A 25,138-nucleotide genomic window follows, 5' to 3' on the forward strand; every position below is an offset into this window, starting at 1 on the left:
AATGAAACGAATACATCCTAGGGTTCACAATCACCCAAGTACCCACTAGAGGGTTTAGCTCTCCATAGAGCTAAGTACAATCAAAGAAATAGAATGTAAAAGCAATGAATCCATAAAGAAACCCCCTCGATGGTCGTGACGATGGTCTTGTAGAGAGTCCTCTACTCGTCACAAGGGATCCTTTGTCCGGCCTAGGATACACCTCGCCGGATCGGTGCCGACGAAAGCTCTCCCAATAACCTTCTTCTGAATGATGCGTGATGTCAGAGCCATAGAACCTCTCCAAAACCCTAGCCAATACCCCTCAAAACCCTAGCCGAAGCCCTCTCTAAAGTTTGGGAAAAGATGGAGAAAAGAATAGAAAAATCGGGGCTGAATCGGCTATAAATAGGGCTGGAATCGGGCGACTCCACGGGCGTGGATGCTTCACGCGCCCGTGCGGAATTTCCACACGGGCGTGGATAACTTCCACATGCCCGTGTGGATTCTCTGTTTCTCTGTATTTGACCTGAATAGCTTCCCAAATCCATACTTTCATCGGGGTAACGCAAACAGGAACACGTTCACATTATGCATAACTTGCTTCTTCAATGATATACACGTTAGTGGAGCTCTTGGTCTATGTGCATAAGTCAGAATGCTCGAGTGTGACTACCTTTGTGCCCCTCCAATTGGATGTGCCCACTCGCATACGAGGAGGTTGGCACACACTCTAGCATCTCATTCCTGACCTATGTCTTCGCGTTTGAACCTTAGCAAGATTTTATCAAAAATAGGTGCATTATGATCCACATTGGCCTCTTTCCTTCATACTCGGCCTCACAACCCTACCTGCATAAAAGTAACATAAAAACACACATATTAGTGTAAAAACCCGAGAACAGTAATGCTTAACGTAATGAATGAACACTTCGCATTCATATCGCACAAGCACTTTTCAAAGCCTCACCACTCTCCTTTGTGGAAAAGCTCAAAACGTAGTGATGACAACACAAAATCTAATGGACTTGTTTTATGTGAATATCTGAGATTAAATTATGAAGGACTAAAATAATTGTTATGAAACGGTAACAAAAGCTAACTAGCTTTATATGCAATGAAGAACTTTGATGTAAGTGAATCTCTAGCTTGGGATTAATAATTAATTGTTGAAGAAAACAAGCTTCAAAGAAAGAAAAACGGTGACAAATCCTATTTTGTAAACAATTTACATGAGTATAAATAACATACATTGCGTTTAATTCAAAAATAGAAATTATTGTGATATAATATCATTTTTGATATGCATAGTTGTGTAAGTTAACTGGCTTGGTGATGCTTATAAAGAAGAGCTATGTGATTTGTATATTTTTGGCCACATTAGTACATGTAGTTCTGGATCATAATATTTGTGCATTGTTTGAAGCTTTTGATCTTTTAGCTTTTGATAAGTGCTTGTGTATAAGTAATACGAAGTATTCTTTTCTTATATTGAGCATCACTTTTATCATATTTTATTGCTTATGAGTGTGTATTTGTGTTCTTTTGTGCATATTGGGTTATGGAGATAAAGTTTGATGAAAGAAAGCAAAAGTAGATCGTGGATGCATTTGTTGATGAAGTCTTGGATTGAACAAACGTAAAGACATAAGTTGTGCTCAAATACATGTAGGTGTGCGCAAACCTTCATTGAGCTCAAGCGAATACGCAAAGTGGAGGGGCACAAAGGATGTCACACTCATGTGCTCTAACTTGTGCAATACTAGTAAGATATTTGTCAATGTGACTTCATTGAAGACGCAATGTGATCTACCACATCGACGTGTCCCCATTCATGTGGCCTTGATGAATAGCATGGATTCATGAGCATTTGGCGAAGTACTATAGTAGTTTACTGTTGACAATCATTGTAGCAAAATCACTGTAGTTGTTAGTGTTCACAGCTCACAGGAAACCAAAATCTACAAATCCACAAGGCCATGTGGAAATTCCACATGCCTGTGTGGATGCCTGATTCTAACTTTTATAAATATTGTGAATTGAGACATTTTGAAGTATCTTTTTCTCATCTTTTGGCCATCTTTGGAGGCGCTCACGGCTAGGGTTTGGAGAAGCTTTGCCTATATTTTTGGTGTGGTTCTATGGCCTTCGCCGTCACATTCCTTTGGAAGAGGGTTATTGGGGGAGGTTTTGTCGGCATTGATTTAGGGAGCTGTGCCCTAGGTTGAGGATTTGTGAAGCTACTACCATTTTTGAAATTTTTGTTACTTTTTGTAGAAAAACAAGTCCCTTGTACTTAGAACAATTAGAAGTATACTTTGGATTGTTTTGAGTGATTTCACACACTTACACAATTTCGGGTTTGTTGTCTGTTTTGATTAAAGTTTTTAGCTAGAGCATTGATTTTTCGTATTTAGTGTGGAAATTTCCTTACATGTAGAATGCACTTTTTGTATGATTTGGTGAACCTAAGGCCAAGCACTTCCAATGTTTCCTTCATCTATGGAGATAATGTTTTAATCTTTGCTTGAGGACAAGCAAAAGCTTAAGTGTGTGGGAGTTTGATAAGTGCTTGTGTGATAAGAATGCAAGGCGTTCTTTGCTTCTGTTGAGCATTACTTTTCTCAGGTTTTAATGTTAATATGCTTGAATTTATGTTATTTTCATGCAGGTAGGGTTGTGAGGCTGATTATGAAAGAAAGAAGCCAACGTGGGTCGTAATGCACTAATTTGGAGGAAATCTTGCTAAGGTTCAAACTTGAAGACATAGGTCGGGTTCCAGATGTAGGAAAGTGTGCCAACCTTCTCGTACTCGAGTTAGCACAACTATTTGGAGGGGCATAAGGGCAGTTACATTCAAGCATTCTGACTTGTGCATATAGAACAAGATCTCCACCAACATATTCGTTATTAAAAAAGCAAGGCGATCCACGACGTAAATGTCTATCGTTTGCATTACCTTGAAGAAAGTATGGATTCGGGAGTATTTCAAGCCGGTATTATAGCAAGGTATTGTAGAAAATACTGTAGCAAAAATAATGCAGCAGTACTGTATACAAACGGCCGAGAAAACGGCAAAACAGAGAATCCACACTAGCATGTGAAAATTCCATACACCCATGTGAAACATCCAGAGGGGCGCCCAAATGGGCGTGTGGATTCCTGATTCCAGCCATTTAAAAGCCAATTTCAGCCCCAATTTCAACATTTTTTTTGTCCATCTTTTACCTAACTTGAGAGAGGTTGGCGGCCAAGGCTTTGAGAGGTATTGACTAGGGCTTTGGAGAGGTTCTACGGCTCCAACATCACTCGCCGTTTGGAAAAAGGTTAGTAGGAGAGCATTCGTCAGCACCGATCCGACAAGGTGTATCCTATGATGGACAAAGGGACCCTTGCAACGAGTAAAGGACTCTCCACAAGACCATCACCATGACTAACGAGGGGGTTTTCTATGGATGCTTTGTTTTGTACATTCGATTTCATTAATTATATCTAGCTCCATGGAGAGCTAAACCCCTAGTGGGTACTTGGGTATTTGTGAACCCTAGGATGTATTAATTTCATTGAACCTCTTTATTATGCTTTCAATTAATTGATTTTCATTGTGAGTTCCAACCTTGGAGACTTGATTGTATGAATATGCCCCTACAGTGACACTACGGTTGAGAGTTCTTCTTGGTAACTCTTGTGAGTGAGTGACATACTATGAGAGTTAGACAGAGCTAGATTGGAGAAGGTCGAGAGTGTGAATCGAGAGGTAGTAGAGCTTCCCCTTTCCCCTCCGGTGTGATCTATCCTACCTCCACTTTCCAAGAGTTCTTTGCGGCTATAGTTGAGTGAATGGGCTAAGAGATGACCTTCTACTGGGGCTTAGTTACGAGTGCAACTGAGTAAAGCGTTGAAGTGATTTTAGCATCTAGGGCTTAATTGTGGCTAGGGATCTTCCACCTAGACCAAAGGGTTAGTTCTATACATTGGAATAGGGTTTATCACTTGGAATCCCCAGAGCTCATTGCAATTCTATGCGAGTTCGAGGTTGAGATGTTATTCAATCTTTCCTTCGGGACATGTATAGAGTTAGGCATGGTTGACCATAGATTTGGGATCATGTAATTAGTTATTTCCATGATTCAATGTTGCATCAATTAAGAAGTATAATAGAGGGTTCTTGCACTTGAAACGATTGTCCTAAGCGGATCAATATCCGGGTACCCCATCTTTATCGATTACCATACCTTCTCATTTACTTGCGCCCTCTATCTTGTTGTTTTTATTTTCGTTATTACATATTTTGTTACACTTAGCACTATTCATCATCCATATTAGTTAAGAAATAAATTAAGTGTCTTTATTCCATACTCTCTGTGTATACGGTACACACTCATCTGGGATTATTACTTCGACACCCGTGCACTTGCGGTTTACACGCATATACGGACGTGTCAGATTGTAAAATCATGCATCCATAAGTAATACTAACTAATAACTAGAAAAACATTAAAAACATTGGTTGCCTCACAAGAAGCGCTTGTTTTACATCACCAAGCTTCGCGTACCTTGTCTTACCTTATGGGGGTTCATAGATGAAGGTTGTCCTCTTACCCATGACTTGAAAGCATGTTGAGCAAAGTCTCCTGAAGGTAGAGGGTGAATTATCAGGCTTGGGACCACCTAGCAATGGTGCATCCAATTTGTTCGATTTACGCGTGTCTCCAACAGCTTTGGAGAATTTCAGGTGGCACCTCCTCGCCCTCTTCATCCTCCAGAGCACCTTCTTCAGGATCCCCAGAGTAGATGGTACTTCTTCAGTCGAACCAAGAATCATAACTTCTTCATTGTCCATCTCTTGGTAAAACAAGCCTTCAAACGGGTCTAGATTGAACATTACCAGCATGTATTCATCAATAATCTCATCAATAGTCTCTAGAAAATATAAAGCATCATCAAAATCAAATGAATGCCTCCTGGCTTCAGCAAGACGGTATGTGAGCTTGTAATCTCCAACTCTCAATGTAAGCTCCCCGCCGTCCATGTCAATCAATGCCTTGGAAGTCCACAAGAATGGCCTCCTAAGTATGAAAGGTACATCCGCATCCTCGTTGATGTCTAGTACTACAAAATCAACAGGAAAAATGTACTTGTCCACCTTGATAATGATATCTTCAATGATAACCCTTGGATGTCTCACAGTTCGATCCACCAATTGCAAAGTCATCCAAGTGGGCCTAGGCTCTCCCAAGCCTAGCTTCTGAAAGAAAGTATATGGCATGATGTTGATACTAGCCCCTGAGTTCACCAATGCCATTTCTTCACACAAATTACCAATATTACACAGAATGATGAAGCTTCCTGGGTCTTTCTTCTTGTTCGGCATGTTTTTTAACAACACCGCTGAGCAAGAAGCATCTAAGATCACTGAAGCTCTCTTCTCCAACTTCCTCTTGTTAGTTAACAAGTTTTTCAATAATTTCGCATACTTAGGCATTTGAGCCAAGGCCTCAACAAAAGAAATATTGATGTGAAGTTACTTGAACAAACTCAGGAACTTCTTGTATTGTTCAACCACGTGGTTATTCTTCAATCTTGAGGGTTAAGTGATTCTTGGTTTGAAAGGTGGAGGTGCCACCTCCATCTCTTTGCTTGTTCCTTCTTCAACCTCTATGACCTCGGGTGCGTGTTCATTGGGCTTTTCACTCAGAAACCTACCTTCAACCTCTCGACCACTGATAAGTGATTGTGAGATATGAATGCGAAGCATTATTTCCTTATGTTGAGTATTACTTTTCTCGGGTTTTTACACAAATATATGTGTTTTTATGTTACTTTCATGCAGATAGGGCTTTGAGGCCGATTATGAAGGAAAAAAGCAAATGTGGATCGTAATGCGCCGATTTTGGAGGATATCTTGCGAAGGTTCAAACGCGAAGACATAGGTCGGGTGTTAGATCCTAGAGTGTATGCCAACCTCTTCATATTAGAGTTGGCACTCAACCTCTTCATATTCGAGTTGGCACTTCCATTTGGAGGGGCACAAGGGCAGTCACACTCGAGCATTCTGACTTATGCACATAGAACAAGAGCTCCACCAACTTATCTATCATTAAAGAAGCAAGTGATCCACGACATGAACGTGTACCCGTTTGTGTTACCCCGATGAAAGTATAGATTCGGGAAGCTATTTAGGCCGGATACTGGAGCAGAACATCATAGCAACACTGTAGCAAAGTACTGTAAGAACACTATTTACAGCCGCCCGAGAAGGCAGGAATTCAGAGAATCCACACGGGCGTGTGGAAATTATCCACGGCTGTGTGAAAATTCCACATGGGCGTGTGAAAAATCCACAGGCCCGTGTGGTCGCCCGATTCTAGCCCTATTTAAAGCCGATTCAGTCCCGATTTCAACATTCTTTTATCGATCTTTTCCCCAACTTGAGAGACTGGATTCGGCTAGGGTTTTGAGGGGTATTGGCTAGGGTTTTGGAGAGGTTCTATGGCTCTGACATCGCGCGTCGTTTGGAAGAAGGTTATTGGGAGAGTTTCATCGGCATCGATCCGCGAGGTGTATCCAAGGCGGGATAAAAGATCCCTTGCGACGAGTATAAGACTCTCTACAAGACCATCGACACGACCATTGAGGTGGTTTTTCTATGGATTCAATGCTTTTACATTCTATTTCTTTGATTGTACTTAGCTCCATGGAGAGCTAAACCCTAGTGGGTACTTGGGTATTTGTGAACCCTAGGATGTATTCGTTTCATTGAATCTCTTTATTATGCTTTCAATTAATTGATGTTTATTGTGAGTTCCACCCTTGAATGCTTGATTGTGTGAACATTTCCCCTAGAGTGACACTAGGGTTGAGAGTTCTTGTTGGTAACCTTGTGAGTTAGTGACACAGCACGAGCGTTAGACAAAGCGAGGTTGGAGAGGGTTGAGAGGGTGAGTCGAGAGGTACAGGAGCATCCCCTTTCCCCTCCGACGTGATAGATTCTACCTCCATTCCTCGAGTTCTTTGTGGCCATAATAGAGTGAATGGTCTAAGGGATGACCCTCCGCTGGGGCTTAGTTGCCAGTGCAACGGAGTGAAGCATTGAGATGATCATAGTATCTAGGGCTTAATCATGGTTAGGGACCTTCCACCTGGATCAAAGGGTTAGGTCTATAATTAGGAAGAGATTTATCACTTGGAATCCGTAGAGCTCATTGCAACTCTATGCGAGTGCGAGGTGTTGAGATTGTTCGATTTCTCCTCCGGGACATGTGTAGAGTGAGGCATGGTTGACCTTAGATTTGGGACTATGTAATGAAGGATTTCCATGACTCACCATTGCATTGATTAAGAATCATAATAGATGGTTCCTGTACTTGAAATGATCATCCTAGGCGGAGCATTATCCGATTACCCATCTTTAACGATTACCTTACCTCCTTTACTTTTGCTCTCTTACTTGTTGCTTTTATTGTTGAGAATTGAATCATTGTCACACTTATCACTACTAATCTTTCACATAGGTAAGAAGTAAATTAAGTGTTTTTATTCCCTACTCCCTGTGGATTCGATACCCGCTCGCCCGGGATTATTGCTTCGACAAACCTGTGCACTTGCGGGATATACGCAATGGGACCTTGTCAAGACTACGCTAAGATGTCATGAAGCCTCCTATAAAAACCTTGAGCATTGGTAAGTGCTTGAGTGAACATGTTTTTATGCATGTTTTACATACATTGAGCATCATATTTTAGACGGTCTATGTCTCATTTCGTGTATTGGGTGTTCTTTTATGCATGTAGGTTGTGAAGGCATTGGGAATTCAAAAGGTAGTGAAGATAGGATATCATGGCATAATATTGGGAGTTCTTGTACAAATCAAGTTGGAAGACACAAGAGGAGTTCGTGTATGAGGAGATGTGTGCCAACTTCCATAGTTTTGCAAGCCAATTTATTAATGGAAGGGCACAAAGGCAGCCATGTCTCCACATTCCTCCTCTTTGTAAAGATTTCAAGACCTTTCAAGACGCATTGATGAAGGAAAAGCCGTATAGCCTACCATATGATCGTGTGCCCGATCGTGTGGCCTTAAGAGGAGAATGTTTACCATCGCGTTTGTGAAAGTACTGTAGCAATTTTACTCTAGTAGAATTACTTTTCACGTGGGCGAGTGGAAAATCCACATGGGCGCGTGGGGGCACGTGACAGACGCGATGTGAGGCTATAAATACACCTTTTGGCCGATTCTAAAGGGACTTTTGGCGGAGCTTTGAGGATAGACATTGAGAGAGAGGCAGCTAGGGTTTGAGGACAAGGTCTTCGCCGAATGAGAGGGAGTTCTTCACCAACTTTGATAGGTTCCTTCAACGTCATAGCATTTTTGGCAGCCATTGGCGACCTAGCTTCAGAGAGGAACCCTTCAAGACGTAGAACTACCAATCAAGGCCAATCCGCGTGAATTCGAGGGGGTTTTCTCTATGGGTTTTATTGCTTTTCATTATATCCATTATTGTTTTATAACTAGGCCCATGGAGGGCTAAACCCTAGTGGGTATTTGGGCATGTGAACCCTAAGATTTATATTTTGGATTGATTCTCTTAATGCTTCTAGTTAATCCGAGTTGTCTTGAGTTTTAATCTTGTGATTTAATTTCTTGCTAGTGTTGTTAATCCTTGTGGTTGATTTACATTGCATGATTTAATACTTTGATGTGATATGTCTCCATTAGAGTTAGATTTCCAAGATTAAAGAGGGTTGAGAGGGTGAGCCTTGAGATGGAGGAGTGTCCCCTTTCCCCTTTGATTGAGTGTTTCCTATCTCCGTATTCCATATTCTCTTTGCAACCATATTTTGTGTGAGGCTTGAGATTGCTCGATTTCTCCGCCGGGACCTTGTAGGGGGTTTGGATCCTTCGCTAAGAATTAGGGTTGGATCTACATTTAGGAATCGGTTTCACTCTTAGGTTTCCTTATAGCATATTGCGGTCATATAGGGTGTGAAGTGTTGAGATTGGTCGATTTCTCCACCGGGACCTTGTAGGGGACTAGTGCCTTTTGCTTGGAGACAAGGATTAGTTATCGTTGGACTACCTCGACTCATTAGACTCGATTCTAGAGCATTTAGTGAATCTTGAGCTTCAAGGAAGATCTTAGGGGGATCATTGCCCGAATACCTCATCCTTAGTGATTGAGACTCTTCTACTTTATTTCTTGCATACTTGTTTGCTTTGCTTGCAATTAGTTCACTTCATCATATTCATTGATTCCGACTAGATAATTAAGAAGTGGTTATTACTAATACTTCCGTTCCCTATGGATTCGACTACCCGACTCACCGGGTAATTATTACTTCGACACCCGTGCACTTGCGGTTTATACGCATATTCGGACTTGTCAAGCATCAATTAGGAGGGATACTTGACATACTCTCCAAGGAACAACAAGCATTTGAGCAAGCAATTCATGTTCCTTGTAGAGATGATGTGGTAGTGAACGACAATGAAGAAGTTGGGCAAATTGAGTACATTGGTGTTGAAAATGATAAAGGGAGAAGTTGAATACCATTTTGAGATTTTTGACAGTGTGAATGAAGATTGTGCTTGTGAGCGAGAAAATTTTCAAGGGTATTTGCTAGTGTCATGTTCCTTTCAAGCTGAAAAATACACAAGAAGAAGTAAATCCTAAGGTAATGGAACAAGCACCACTCTTTGGGATTGATAAATTCATAAATTGCAAGAAAGAGATTTTGAAATTTGAAAGAAGACATGGGTAGGAGATTGAAGGCATCCAATGATCCACCTATGCTAAGCTTAGACAATTCCCAACCCAAATTGTTTTCTTGGAGGCCAAAGGTAACATGGTTGGACTCTCCAACAAATATTCCACCCCGGTAAGTAGATTTTTGGTTAAAAGGAAGTAGCTATGCAATGTCTAGTCGGGAAGAATACACTCTTTTCAAGCCTCCATAAGGTAAGGAAGTGGTACGTCAAGCTAAGTTACTTAAAACAAGCGCTTCTTGGGAGGCAACACAAGTTTTTAATGTTCTTCTAGTTTTTAGTTAGTATTTGCATGAATAAGGCATTGAGTATTGGCATCTTGATTCTTAGATGTTTTCATTGTGATTTTCATGTGGACATTGTGGTGTTACCATATGCCTAATCGTGTGTGGCGAAGAATCTTGGTCATTTGAGCATATTTTCCGTGTTTTCTCTGGTTAAAATTGCATTGTTAGGCAGGATCTGAGTGTATATTTGTGTTCAGGAATTTTCTGCGGACCCTGCAAAGTTTTCTAAGTGTCCAGAGAAAACACACGCCAGTGAGGAATTTTCGCACGGCCGTGTGTTTTCATTCAGAGCTCATCCAGAGATGGTACAGGGGCGTGGACTCGCCCATGTGAGCGACCTTGTGATGTTCCACGCCCGTGCGGAATTTCTGCACGGGCGTGTGTTTCTCTGCAGAGAATTTCTCCTCCATCCCGAGAAGACATAGGGGCGTGCGTCTGCCCCTGTGGGTCTCTCCTGGGGAATCACACGGGCGTGGTTAATTTCCACACGCCCGTGTGGATGCACAACAACTCAAGAGGCACGGGTTTTCTTCATCTTTACACTCCTAATCCCTCAGAGAACACCCTTGCACTCTCCTGACCTCTCACCATCGTTTTAAAGGGTTATTACATGAGTTTTCCGGCCATTTTCTACTCTCTCATTCTCATTTCGTCGTTAAGCTTCTCTTTCTATTTTATTTGCCAATCATTCATTTATTTTGAAGCACCAGCGTCATCTTCACCAGCAGTGGAAACAAATGTACTAGCTATTGACACCGACACTTGAGGCGTCTTTACCTTCTTTGTTCTTATTTTTCATATTTTATTTTCTACATTTTATTTTGGATTTCTATACTCAGAAAGGATTTTCCTTCTGAGTTTATTTTCATTTTGTTGTCTTGAGTTGTATTCATTGCTCTATCTTTTGTTTACTCGAGTTGTTTTTGTTTTATTGAGCTTCACTGAACTCCCTTGTTTATGTGTGCAGATGGTATTGTCATCATGGGAATTGAGACTCTGTCATGGGCATGACCATGGTGCTTCGGCACTTGCCCGTGTGAGCTTCACAACTCGTCGGAACATTACTCCCAAGGACTTAGCTCCATCAAACGTGACACTAGGAGTCAGGGAAGTATTGTTTTGATTGCTTCTCCCACATATATTCTTCATTAATATACATTATGAGTGAGCTTGCATGTGTACATTGGGGACAATGTACAACTTAAGTGTGGAGGGGAGGAGTTTGCTAGTGCACATATCTTTTATATTAGTTTTGATTGTTATAGATGCTCACATAGCCAATGGCGGTTCACCTTAGTTGCAATGATTGTATTCTTGAGTTTAGGAGAATTTTTACCATTGAATGTTTTCATGCTCTAGTTCTTGCTTGAATTTCTAGGAATTTTTACACAATTGACATTTGTTGCACTACTCAGTCTTTAAACTCTTTTGGAAACTCATGTTCGATGTTAAAGGGACTAGTTATAGTTGTGTTTTGTTTAAAAAAATGGAAATTGAAAAGAAAGAACAAAATTGTTTTATTGTTTATTTGTGCTTGTTGAGTGGAAAGAACTACCACCTATGAAATATGAAGCTACTCTCATAAGTCGGATACTAGCTATGCCCTAATGAGAGAAAGAGCTATCTCATAGGTTGAGTGAAAGCTACCACTCCGGTAGAAAGAGCTACCACCTCGAAAGTATGAAAGCTACTACCATCTTTGAAATTGTTGTCACTTTTATAGATAAATAAGTCCCTTGTACTTAGAACTTTGAGGAGTATACCTTGAGTTGTTTTGAGTGAGTTCACACACATGCACGATTTCGGGTTTGTTGTCCTTTTTGATTCAAATTTTTAGCTAGAGCTTTGATTTTTTGTATTTAATGTTGAAATTTAGCTTACTTGTAGAATGCTCTCTCTGTACACCTTGGTGAACCTAAGGCCAAGCACTTCAAATATTTCCTTCATCCATGTGCATAACATTTTAATTTTTGCTTGAGGACAAGCAAAAGCTTAAGTGTCGGGGAGTTTGATAAGTGCTTGTGCGATATGAATGCGAAGCATTATTTCCTTATGTTGAGCATTACTTTTCTCGGTTTTTACACTAATATGTGTGTTTTTATGTTACTTTCATGTGGATAGGGTTTTGAGGCCGATTATGTAGGAAAGAAGCCAATGTGGATCATAATGCACCGATTTTGGAGGAAATCTTGCTGAAGTTAAAACGTAAAGACATAGGTCGGGTGTGAGATGCTAGAGTGTGTGCCAACCTCTTCGTATTCGAGTTAGCACATCCATTTGGAGGGGCACAAGGGCAATCACACTCGAGCATTCCGACTTATGCACATAGAACAAGAGCTCCACCAACTTATCTATCATTGAAGGAGCAAGTGATCCAAGACGTGAACATGTGCCCGTTTGCGTTATCCCGATGAAAGTATGGATTCGGGAAGCTATTTAAACTGGATAATGTAGCAGAGCATCGAGCAGCATTGTAGCAGCACTGTTCACAGCCGGCCAAGAAAATTGGAATTCAGAGAATCCACACAGGCGTGTGGAAATTATCCACGCCCATGTGGAAATTCCTCATGGGCGTGTGAAAAATCCACAGGCCCGTGTGATCGCCCGATTCCAGCACTATTTAAAGCCGTTTTAGCCCTGATTTCAGCATTCTTTTCTCCATCTTTTCCCCAACTAGGGAGAGGGCTTCAGCTACGGTTTTGCTAGGTATTGGCTAGGGTTTTTGAGAGATTCTACAGCTCCGACATCGCGCGTAGTTGGGAAGAAAGTTATTGGGAGAGCTTTCGTCGGCACCGATCCGGCGAGGTGTATCCTAGGCGGGATAAAAGATCCATTGCGACGATTAGAAGACTCTCCACAAGACCATCGACACGACCATTGAGGTGGTTTTTCTATGGATTCAATGCTTTTACATTCTATTTCTTTGATTGTACTTAGCTCCATGGAGAGCTAAACCCTAGTGGGTACTTGGGTATTTGTGAACCCTAGGATGTATTCGTTTCATTGAATCTCTTTATTATGCTTTCAATTAATTGATGTTTATTGTGAGTTCCAACCTTGAATGCTTGATTGTGTGAACATTTCCCCTAGAGTGACACTACGGTTGAGAGTTCTTGTTGGTAACCTTGTGAGTGAGTGACACACCATGAGCGTTAGACAAAGCTAGGTTGGAGAGGGTTGAGAGGGTGAGTCGAGAGGTATAGGAGCATCCCCTTTCCCCTCAGACGTGATACATTCTACCTCCGTTCCTTGAGTTCTTTATGGCCATAATAGAGTGAATGGTCTAAGGGATGAACCTCCATTGGGGCTTAGTTGTGCGTGCAACGGAGTGAAGCATTGAGGTGATCTTAGTATCTAGGGCTTAATCGTGGTTAGGGACCTTGAACCTGGACCAAAGGGGTAGGTCTATAATTGGGAAGAGATTTGTCACTTGGAATCCCTAGAGCTCATTGCAACTCTATGCGAGTGCGAGATGTTGAGATTGTTCGATTTCTCCTCCGGGACATGTGTAGAGTTAGGCATAGTTGACCTTAGATTTGCGACTATGTATTTAAGGATTTCCACAACTCACTATTGCTTCGATTAGGAAGCATAATAGAGGATTCTTGCACTTGAAATGATTGTCCTAGGCGGAGCATTATCCGGGTACCCCATCTTTATCGATTGCCTTACCTTCTTCTTTACTCGTGCTCTCTTACTTGTTGTTTTTTTACTTTTGAGAATTGAATCACTATCACACTTATCACTATTGATCTTTCACATAGCTAAGAAGTGGATTAAGTGTTTTTATTCCCTACTCCCTGTGGATTCGATACCCGCTCATCCGGGATTATTACTTCAACAAACCCGAGCACTTGCGGGATATACACAAGGGGACCTTGTCATGTTTTTGGCGCTGTTACCGGGGAGTAGGCGTTTAGAGATACTTTTTACTTTGTTTTCTCAGCTATTTACCATTCATTCTATTACACACTTTCTTATTCTTCCATCATTCTCATTTGTTTTCTTTTGTCATGTCTTACTTTTTCTTGCAAGGAGTTTGAATGATGATTGATCTGCTTATTGCTCTGTATTCTCGAGTTGAAGCTCTGAGTGAAAAAGTTGATAGAATTTTTGCTTCACAACAACCGAGAATTCCTTGTTGCAATGCATATCATCCAATCGAAAAGAGCTACTCAAACTTCTGTGGAATAGTGATGGACAATATTGGGAAGCCTCTCAAGAGGAATGTCAAAAGGGTGAGATACTCGGAGAGGATGCACTTCAGTTGCAAAGATTATTAGCTAACTTCATTGAAGCATTCGATGTCTGCGTCCAAAATATGGAGACCAAACTAAGATGTCATGAAGCCTCCTATAAAAACCTTGAGTATCAATTAGGAGGGATACTTGACATACTCTCCAAGGAACAACAAGCATTTGAGCAAGCAATTCAAGTTCCTTATAGAGATGATGTGGTAGTGAAAGACAATGAAGAAGTTGGGCAAATTGAGTACATTGGTGCAGAAAATGGAAAGGGAGAAGCTGAATACCATTTTGAGATTTTGGACAATGTTAATGAAGATTGTGCTTGTGAGCGAGAAAATTTTCAAGGGTATTTGCTAGTGTCATGTTCTTTTCAAGCTGAAAATAGACAAGAAGATGAAAATCCTAAGGTAATGGAACAATCGCCACTCTTTGGGATTAATCAATTCATAAATTGCAAGAAAGAGATTTTGGGTTTGGAAGAAGACGTGGGTAGGAGATTGAAGCCATCCAATGACCCACCTGTGCTAAGCTTGGACAATTCCCAACCCAAATTGTTTCCTTGGAGGCCAAAGGTAAGATGGTTGGACTCTCCAACAAATATTCCACCACGGCAAGTAGATTTTTGGTTTAAAGAAAGTAGCTATGCAATGTCTAGTCGGGAGGAATACACTCTTTCCAAGCCTCCATAAAGTAAGGAAGAGATACGTCAAGCTAAGTGACTTAAAACAAGCACTTCTTGGGAGGCAACCCAAGTTTTTAATGTTTTTCTAGTTTTTAGTTAGTATTTGCATGAATAAGGCCTTGAGTGTTGGCATCTTGATTCTTAGATGTTTTTACTGTGATTTTCATGTGGACATTGTGGTGTTATCATATGCCTAATCGTGTGTGGCGAAGAATCTTGGTCGTTTGAGCGTATTTTTCGTGTTTTCTCTGGTTAAAATTGCCTGGCTCTAAGTATATATTTGTGTTTAGGAATTTTTTGCGGAGCCTGCAAAGTTTTCTAAGTGTCCAGAGAAAACACACGCCCGTGTGGAATTTTCGCACGAGCGTGCGTTTTCATTCAGAGCTCATCTAGAGATGGTACAGGGGCTTGGACTCACCCCTGTGAGTGACCTTGTGATGTTCCACGCCCGTGCGGAATTTCCGCACGGGCGTGTGTTTCTCTGCGGAGAATTTCTCCTCCATCCTGAGAAGACACAAGGGCGTGCGTTTGCCCCCGTGAATTGCCCAGTAAGGATCCACACCCGTGTGGAATTTTTGCATGGGCGTGTGAATCATTTAGAGAATTTTCTCAGTTTGATAGAGAAACCATAGGGGTGTGTGTCTGCCGCTGTGGGTCTCTCCTGGGGAATCACACGGGCGTGGGTAATTTCCACACACCCGTGTATATGCACAAAAACTCAAGAGCCACGGGTTTTCTTTAAAATCCTTTCGGTTTTGTTTATCTTTACACTCCTAATTACTCAGAGAACACCCTTGCACTCTCCTGACCTCTCACCATCATTTTAAAGGGTTATTACTTGAGTTTTCCGGCCATTTTCTACTTTCTCATTCTCATTTCGTCAGTAAGCATCTATTTCTCTTTTCTTTGCCAATCATTCATTTATTTTGCAGCACCAGCGGCATCTTCACCAGCAGCGGAAACAGATGTACTAGCTATTGACACCGACATTTGAGGTGTCTTTACCTTCTTTGTTCTTATTTTTCGCATTTTATTTTCTGCATTTTATTGTGTTTGTATACTCATAAAGGATTTTCCATTTGAGTTTATTTTCATTTTGTTGTCTCAAGTTGTATTCATTGCTTTATCTTTTGTTTACTTGAGTTGTTTTGGTTTTATTGAGCTTCACTGAACCCCCTTCGTGTATGCATGCAGATGGTCTTGTCATCATGGGAATTGAGACTCTGTCATGGGCACGGCCAAGGTGCTTCGGCACTTACCCATGTGAGTTTCACAACCCGTCAGAACATTACTTCCAAGGACTTAGCTCCATCAAACGCGACAATAGGAGTCAGGGGAGTATTGTTTTGATTGCTTCTCCCATATATATTCTTCATTGATATATGATAAACGCCTAAATGTATGTATTTTATATGTATTAATCGTGTATTATTTGTGAACATGTTAACGAATTGATGCCCGTTTTATGTCTAAATTGGTTATTTCGGTGTTGCAGGTCTTAAATGAGTCGAACAATGCTAAAAAATGCAAATCGGATGAATTCGACATCAAAAACGGCATTTTTGGGGCCCCGGCACTGTAGCGGCACTGTAGCAGGTGATTGTTCTTGCTGCGGGCATTTGGCTGGGAGTTTCACTGGCTCCATGCGCCCTCATGGATGCCCGTGAGGTTTGCTGGTCATTGTACTGTAGCAAAAACACTGTAGCACCGGCAGGTTTTTGGGCATTTGGCTGTGAGCTTCACGTGCTCCATGTGCCCGCATGGATCCCGCATGGACTGACGGGGTATATAAGAAACTGATTTCTTCTAGGGCAAGGGGAGGAGTTTTTGGGAGAGTTCTTCAAGCCGATTTTCACCAGTCTTTGAGAGGCAAGATTACATGTTTTGGAGAAGGGAAATCTAAGGGAGAAGCTCGGATTTGGCTAGATCTTCATCGATCTCTTCTTTGGGAGTTTGTAGACGACGAGGGAAGCCGCCCCCATTGCGGCGTCCGTGGAAGCCTTTCCACCTAGCTTGGCTTGTCTTCCTTCTTCCATTGTTTGAGGGAGTTTTTATTATGCCATTTGTAGTTGTTTGCATGGATTTGTTGCTTGGATTTGTTTGTATGGACGAGTAGACCCCAAGGTCACCGGATGCCGGTGAACCTTGGGGTGAACTTGTGTATTTGGATGATTTAAGTTTGTTTATTGCAATTGTTGTGTTTTGAGATTCATTCTTGGTGCATTTGATGTGTTGCTTACATGAGAACTCCAGAAACCCTACTGCTAGGTTGTACTTGGTAGCGTGACCATCGCCCTTGTACTAGACACACCAAGTTTGGAAGGGATTTATGTACGAATACGCCGTGACAATCGGGTATTCTGTACCCCTCCACCATTAGGGCTAGACCAAGTTGTGTTCCGGCTCTAATTAGGGATTTCCCCACTTGTTAATGCAATCGTATGAGGATTTGATCGGAAGAAATTCTGTGTCAATACTTATACCGGATTAGGGGTCAATGGCCGTGACCATCGGGTTGACCTAATCTAGGAAATCTCTAGGTCCAAACCTTCAATTGCATGACATTCTTAGCATCCTGTGCACTTTAGTAGACCCTAGGGACCCCTGATTTTATACCCCTCTCTGTATTTTAGTCTCCACTTGTAGTTATCTTATTTAAATTAATAGATTAGAGAAACCTTTTGAATCTGTCGGCTAGACAATAAGCGAAGAGGAAGTAAGGGTAGATCCTTGGGCCCAGGGAATACGACCCTCTCGTGCTCGCACGAGAGGTATTACTTGACGACTCCGTGCACTTGCGGAACGCGCTCATCAATATACATTATGAGTGATCTTGCATGTGTACATTGGGGACAATGTACAACTTAAGTGTGGGGGGGCGGGGGGAGTTTCATAGTGCACATATCTTTTAAACTAGTTTTGATTGTTATACATGCTCACATAGCCAATGGCGGTTCACCTTAGTTGTAATGATTGTATTCTTGAGTTTAGGAGAATTTTTAACATTGAATGTTTTCATGCTCTAGTTCTTGCTTGAATTTCTAGGAATTTTTACCCAATTGACATTTGTTGCACTACTCACTCTTTAAACTCTTTTGGAAACTCATGTTTGATGTTAATGGGACTAGTTATAGTTGTCTTTTGTGTTAAAAAAAATGGAAAAAACCAAAAGAAAAAAAATGGAAAATAAAAAAAAAGAACAAAATAGTTTTATTGTTTATTTGTGCTTGTTGGGTTGAAAGAGCTACCACATATGAAGTATGAAGTTACTCTCATAAGTCGGATACTAGGTATGCCCTAATGAGAAAAAGAGCTATCTCGTAGGTTGAGTGAAAGCTACCACTCCGGTAGAAAGAGCTATCACCTTGAAAGTGTGAAAGCTACTACCATCTTTGAAATTGTTGTCACTTTTGTAGATAAATAAGTCCCTTGTATTCGAACTTTGAGTAGTATACCTTGGGTTGTTTTGAGTGAGTTCACACAAGTACACAATTCCGGGTTAGTTGTCCTTTTTGATTCAAGTTTTTAGCTAGAGCTTTGATTTTTTGTATTTAATGTTGAAATTTAACTTACTTGTAGAATGCTCTCTCTATACAATTTGGTGAACCTAAAGCCAAGCACAGGCAATATTTCCTTCATCCATGCGCATAACGTTTTAATTTTTGCTTGAGGACAAGCAAAAGCTTAAGTGTGGGGGAGTTTGATAAGTGCTTGTGCGATATGAATGCGAATCATTATTTCCTTATGTTGAGCATTACTTTCCTCGGGTTTTTACACTAATTTGTGTTTTTTTATATTACTTTCATGCAGATAGGGTTTTGAGGCCGATTATGAAGGAAAGAAGCCAATGTGGATCATAATGCACCGATTTTGGAGGAAATCTTGCTAAAGTTAAAACGCGAAGACATAGGTCGGGTGTGAGATGCTAGAGTGTGTGCCAACCTCTTCGTATTCGAGTTGGCACATCCATTTGAAGGGGCACAAGGGCAGTCATAATCGAGCATTCTGACTTATGCACATAGAATAAGAGCTCCACCAACTTATCTATCATTGAAGAAGTAAGTGATCCACGATGTGAATGTGTGCCCGTTTGTGTTACCCCAATGAAAGTATAGATTCGGGAAGCTATTTAGGCTGGACACTATAGGAAAACACCATAGCAACACTGTAGCATCAATGTTCACAGCCGGCCGAGAAAACAGGAATTCAAAGAATCCACACGGGCGTGTGGAAATTATCCATGCTAGTCTGGAAATTCCACATGGGCGTGTGAAAAATCCACAGGCCCGTGTGGTCGCGTGATTCTAGCCCTATTTAAAGCCGATTCAGCCCAGATTTCTGCATTTTTTTCTCCATCTTTTCCCCAACTTCGGAGAGGGCTTCAGCTTGGGTTTTGACAGGTATTGGCTAGGGTTTTTGAGAGGTTCTGTGGCTCCGACATCGCACGTCGTTTGGAAGAAGGTTATTGGGAGAGCTTTCGTCGGCACCCATCCGCCGAGGTATATCCTAGGCCGGACAAAGCATCCCTTACGACGAGTAGAGGACTCTGCACAAGACCATTGACATGACCATCGAGGGGGTTTTCTATGGATTCATTGCTTTTACATTCTATTTCTTTAATTGTATTTAGCTCCATGGCGAGGTAAACCCCTAGTGAGTACTTGGGTATTTGTGAAGCCTAGGATTTATTCGTTTTATTGAATCTCTTTATTATGCTTTCAATTAATTGATGTTTATTGTGAGTCCCAACCTTGAATGCTTGATTGTATGAACATTTCCCCTCGAGTAACACTAGGGTTGAGAGTTCTTGTTGGTAACAATATGAGTGAGTGACACACCACGAGTGTTAGACAAAGCTAGGTTGGAGAGGGTTGAGAGGGTGAGTCGAGAGGTACAGGAGCGTCCCCTTTCCCTCAGACGTGATAGATTCTACCTCCGTTCCTCAAGTTCTTTACGGCCATAATAGAGTGAATAGTCTAAGGGATGAACCTCCATTGGGGCTTAGTTGTGCGTGCAACAGAGTGAAGCGTTGAGGTGATCTTAGTATCTAGGGCTTAATCGTGGTTAGGGACCTTCCACCTGGACCAAAGGGTTAGGTCTATAATTGGTAAGAGATTTGTCACTTGGAATCTCTAGAGCACATTGCAACTCTATGCGAGTGCGAGGTGTTGAGATTGTTCGATTTCTCCTCCGGGACATGTATAGAGTTAGGCATAGTTGACCTTAGATTTAGGACTATGTATTTAAGGATTTCCATGACTCACTATTGCATTGATTAGGAAGCATAATAGAGGGTTCTTGCACTTGAAACGATCGTCCTAGGCGGAGCATTATCCGGGTACCCCATCTTTATCGATTGCCTTGCCTTCTTCTTTACTCGTGCTCTCTTACTTATTGTTTTTATTTTTGAGAATTGAATCACTGTCACACTTATCACTACTGATCTTTCACATACCTAAGAAGCGGATTAAGTGTTTTTATTCCCTGCTCCCTGTGGATTCGATACCCGCTCATTCGGGATTATTACTTTGACAAACCCGTGCACTTGTGGGATATACGTAATGGGACCTTCTCAACCACTTCTCAAAGTGATCATCTTCACATGCTCTCTAGGATTGGTCTCGGTATTACTCGGAAAGCTTAATTATGGCTTGTCCGATAGAGACTTTACAATCTGCCCTACTTGATTTTCAAGATTGTGCAAAGAAGCAGTGCAGTTGCGAAGTTTAGCCTTAACTTATTGAAACCTTGTAACTGATGATTGCACAAACCTAGTGAAGGCCTTCTCCAAATCGGTCATTCGGGTCTCTATACCTAAAACTTGGTTTTCCATATTTGGGGCTTGTTGTTGTTGGAAACCCGGTAGCCCCATGGCCTTTTGTGGACCTTGGTTGCTCCAAAAAAAATTAAGATGATTCTTCCAACCCAGATTGTAGTTATTACTATATGGATTCCGTTGGTTCCTCATTGTATTACCCACAAAATTGACATTCTCAACAGAAGATGCATCACCAATAGAGATCGGGCAATCATAGGGAGTATGTCCTCCACCATACTCGATGCAAGTAGTCATGGCTGCCACTTTATTCGAAGTTAGGAGATCTAACTTTTTACTCAATAATTCCACTTGAGCTGCCAATGAAGTTACTATATATATCTCATGTAGCCCCGCCACCTTTTTCTTCTCCCTAGCATTCCATTAGCAGCTATTTAACCCAATTTCTTTAATTAGTTGACGGGCTTCACCGGGGGTCTTGCTACCTGAGGTACCTCTTGTTACCGCATCCAAGAGTTGCCTTGTACTCGGATTCAACCCGTTGTAAAAAGTCTGAAAAATCATCCACTCCTCGAATCCGTGTTGTGGCCAATTTCTTAGGAGCTCCTTGAATCTTTCCCACGTCTCAAATAGAGACTCTAATTCTGACTGTACAAAGGACGAGATCTCATCCCTAAGCTTTGCAGATTTTTGGGGAGGGAAATAACGGGCCAGAAAAGCTTCTACCTTCTCCTCCCATATGGTAATCGATGCTCTAGGTAATGAGTGTAGCCACTGTATCGCTCTCCCCTTTAAAATAAATGAGAAGGCTCTCAGCTTGATGGCATCATCCATCACCCTGTTTATCTTAAGCATATCACACACCTCAAGAAAGTTCTCTATATGACTATTTGGATCTTCATTGGCCAAACTATTGAACTGTGCGGATTACTGCAACATGTGGATGAATGCCGGCTTTAGCTCAAAGTTATGAGCTGTAATGAGGGGATGTACAATACTCAATTGTGTCCCCGATACTGAAGGTCTGGCATAATTTCCGTTGTTGCTCATTCTGTACTACCATGTTTTTAGATTCTTCTACTTCTAAATCAGCTAGATTAGATGGTTCTTGCACAGGTTCTTTCCCTTTTCTTCTAAGTGTACGTTCAAGCTCAGGATCTCCTTCAATCAATCTTGAGGGGTTCTTTTGGGTCATAACCTAAAGCTGCACCAAAAAGAAAAGAAAAAAATCGAACGTCGATAGAATAAGAAGAAATGAACTAGAATAAATGAGTGAATAGCTAAGAAAAATGAAGTGCAAAAGTATCTCAAAAACGCCTACTCCCCAGCAACGGCACCAAAAACTTGGCACGACCGAATATGCTTGTAAACCACAAGTACACGAGTGTCAAAGTAATATATCCCAGGTGAGTGGGGTATCGTATCTCAGGGAGTAGGGAATAAAAAAACACTTAAATTGTTTCTTAACTAAGTGAAAGATGAATAGTGATATGTGTGACAAGATGTGAAATAACAAAAGTAAAAAGGACAAGAGAGAGAACACAAGTAAAAGGAGAAGGTAAGGCAATCGATATAAATGGGGTAGCCGGATATTGTTCCGCCTTAGACAATCGTTTCAAGTGCAAGAACCCTCTATTATACTTTCTAACTGATGCAATAATGAGTCATGGAGATACTTAAATATGTGGTAACAAATCTAAGGTCAACCATGCCTAACTCTATACAAGTCCCGGAAGAGAAATTGAATAACTCTCAACCTCACACACATATAGAATTGCAATGTGTTCTACGGATTACAAGTGATAAATCCTCTTCCTAGATGTATACCTAACCCTTTGGTCCAGGTGGAAGGTCCTGATAAGTCCTTGTGCGATATGAATGCGAAGCATTCTTTCATTATGTTGAGCAATACTTTTCTCGGGTTTTACACTAATATGTGTGTTTTTATGTTACTTTTATGCAGGTAGGGTTGTGAGGCTGATTATAAAGGAAGAAGCCAATATCGATCATAATGCACCGATTTTGGAGGAAATCTTGCTAAAGTTCAAACGCGAAGACATAGGTCAGGTGTGAGGTGCTAGAGTGTGTACTGATCTCCTCGTATTCGAGTTGGCACATCTATTTGGAGGGGCACAAGGGCAGTCACACTCGAGCATTTTGACTTATGCACATAGAACAAGAGCTCCACCAACTTGTCTATCATTCAAGAAGCAAGTGATCCACGACGTGAACGTGTGCCCGTTTGGGTTACCCCGATGGAAGTATGGATTCGGGAAGCTATTCAGGTCAGATACTATAGCAGAGAACTATAGCAAAGCACTGTAGCAACATTATTCACAGTCGGCCGAGAAAATAGGAATTCAGAGAATCCACACGGGTGTGTGGAAATTATACATGCCCGTGTGGAAATTCCACATGGGCGTGTGAAAAATCCACAGGCCCCGTGTGGTCGCCGATTCCAGCCTTATTTAAAGATGATTGAGCCATGATTTCAGTATTCTTATCTACATCTTTTCCCTAGCTTGAGAGAGGGCTTCGGCTAGTGTTTTGTGGGGTATTGGCTAGGGTTTTGGAGAGGTTCTACGGCTCTGATATCACGCGTCATTTGGAAGAAGGTTATTGAGAGAGCTTTCGTCGCACCGATCCGGCGAGGTGTATCCAAGCCAGACAAAGGATCTCTTGTAACGAGTAGAGGACTCTCAAGAAGACCATAGACACGACCATCGAGGGGGTTTCTTTATGGATTCATTACTTTCACATTCTATTTTTTTGATTGTACTTAGCTCCATGGAGTGCTAAACCCCTAGTGGGTACTTTGGTACTTATGAACGTTAGGATGTATTCGTTTCATTGAATCTTTTTATTATGCTTTCAATAAATTGATGTTTATTGTGAGTTCCAACCTTGAATGCTTGATTGTATGAACATTTCCACTAGAGTGACATTAGGGTTGAGAGTTCTTGTTGGTAACCTTGTGAGTGAGTGACACACCACGAGCGTTAGACAAAGCTAGGTTGGAGAGGATTGAGAGGGTGAGTTGAGAGATACAGGAGCGTCCCCTTTCCCCTCTGACGTGATAAATTCTACCTCTGTTCCTCGAGTTCTTTGTGGCCATAATAGAGTGAATGGTCTAAGGGATGAACCTCCGCTGGGGCTTAGTTGCGCGTGCAACGGAGTGAAGCGTTGAGGTGATCTTAGTATCTAAGGCTTAATCGTGGTAAGGGACCTTCCACCTGGAACAAAAGATTATGTGTATAATTAGGAAGAGATTTATCACTTGGAATCCTTAGAGCTCATTGCAACTCTATTCGAGTGTGAAGTTGAGAGGTTATCTAATCTCTCCTCCGGGACATGAATAGAGTTAAGCATAGTTGACCTTATATTTGGGACTATGTATGCAAGGATTTCCATGACTCACCATTGCATTGATTAGGAAGCATAATAGAGGATTCTTGCACTTGAAACGATTGTCCTAGGTGGAGCATTATCTGAGTACCCCATCTTTATTGATTGTCTTACCTTCTCCTTTATTCGTGCTCTCTTACTCGTTGTTTTTACTTTTGAGAATTGAATCATTGTCACACTTATCACTATTAATCTTTCACATAGCTAAGAATCGAATTAAGTGTTTTTATTCCCTACCCCCTGTGGATTTGATACCCGTTCATCGGGGATTATTACTTCGACAAACTCGTGCACTTGCGGGATATACACAAGGGGATCTTGTCAAGTTTTTGGCCCCATTGCCGGGGAGTAGGCTTTTAGAGATACTTTGCACTTTGTTTTCTTAGCTATTTCATCATACATTCTATTTCATATCTTCTTATTTTATCATCGTTTTGATTTTTTTTTTCTTTCTTTTTGAGTGTAGCTCCAGGTTATGACCCGAGGGAATCCCTGAATATTGATTAAATGAGTTCCTGAGCTTGACGTACACTAAGAAGAAAAGGGAAAGAACCTGTGCAAGAACAGTCTAATTTAGCTGATTTGGAAGTGGAAGAATCTGAAAACATGGCATAACAGAATGAGCAATAGCGAACATTATTCAATTATGCCAGACCTTTAGTGTTGGGGACACAGTCGAGTATTATCCGTCCCCCGATTACAGCTCCGAACTTCGAGCTGAAGTCGACAATCATGCACATGTTGCAGCATTCTGCACAAATCAATGGTTTGGCCGATGAGGATCCAAATAGTCATATAGAGAGCTTTCTCGAGGTGTGTGATATGCTGAAGATAAATGGGGTGATGGATGATGCCATCAAATTGAGAGCTTTCCCATTTTCCCTAAAGGGGAGAGTGAAGCAGTGGCCACACTCATTACCTAGAGCGTCAATTACTACTTGGGAGGAGATGGTGGAAGCTTTTCTGGCCCGTTATTTCCCTCCCAGAAAATCAGCA

At 41.4% G+C, this 25,138-nt stretch overlaps 1 non-coding gene across 1 annotated transcript; it reads left to right on the forward strand.

Annotated features, from left to right (window-relative positions):
- Nucleotides 1–21,311: 21,311 nt before the first annotated feature.
- LOC120252109 lies at nucleotides 21,312–21,418 on the forward strand. The gene has a single exon (XR_005533657.1). It is a non-coding gene; the product is annotated as a small nucleolar RNA R71 (small nucleolar RNA).
- Nucleotides 21,419–25,138: the final 3,720 nt, after the last annotated feature.

Source organism: Dioscorea cayenensis, chromosome 20 (assembly GCF_009730915.1).
Source record: "Dioscorea cayenensis subsp. rotundata cultivar TDr96_F1 chromosome 20, TDr96_F1_v2_PseudoChromosome.rev07_lg8_w22 25.fasta, whole genome shotgun sequence".
Taxonomy (NCBI): domain Eukaryota; kingdom Viridiplantae; phylum Streptophyta; class Magnoliopsida; order Dioscoreales; family Dioscoreaceae; genus Dioscorea; species Dioscorea cayenensis.